Here is a 326-nt window from a genome sequence, read left to right on the forward strand (position 1 = left end):
GCAAGGAAATATTTTGTATCTGCTACCTTCTTACCACTTTTGGATTATGGTGATCTGCTGTATATGAATTTTTTATAAAAAAAAACGTGATCCTGTTTTTCATAGTGTTTTACGTTTTATTACTGGTTGTAGTTATCAAACACATCATTGTACTTTATATGAGAAGGCTGAGTTACCATCGTTGTATACCCGAAGAAGTTTTAATTGGTATTGATTTATTTATAAGACTATTTGTGGTCTAACTCCATCTTATTCAGGTCTGGTGAGTTTGCTGGCCAGTCAAGCACACCAACACCATGGTCATTTAACCAACTTTTGGTGCTTTT

At 34.0% G+C, this 326-nt stretch overlaps 1 protein-coding gene across 1 annotated transcript in view; it reads right to left on the bottom strand.

Moving 5' to 3' along the window:
* The window catches only part of LOC107690599 (vang-like protein 1), a 31,863-nt gene that overhangs the window by 28,579 nt on the left and 2,958 nt on the right, over nucleotides 1-326 (bottom strand). The gene's annotated exons all lie outside the window — the stretch shown is intronic.

This window comes from Sinocyclocheilus anshuiensis, unplaced genomic scaffold, assembly GCF_001515605.1.
Source record: "Sinocyclocheilus anshuiensis isolate Anshui unplaced genomic scaffold, SAMN03320099.WGS_v1.1 scaffold1709, whole genome shotgun sequence".
In the NCBI taxonomy this organism is placed as follows: Eukaryota; Metazoa; Chordata; class Actinopteri; order Cypriniformes; family Cyprinidae; genus Sinocyclocheilus; species Sinocyclocheilus anshuiensis.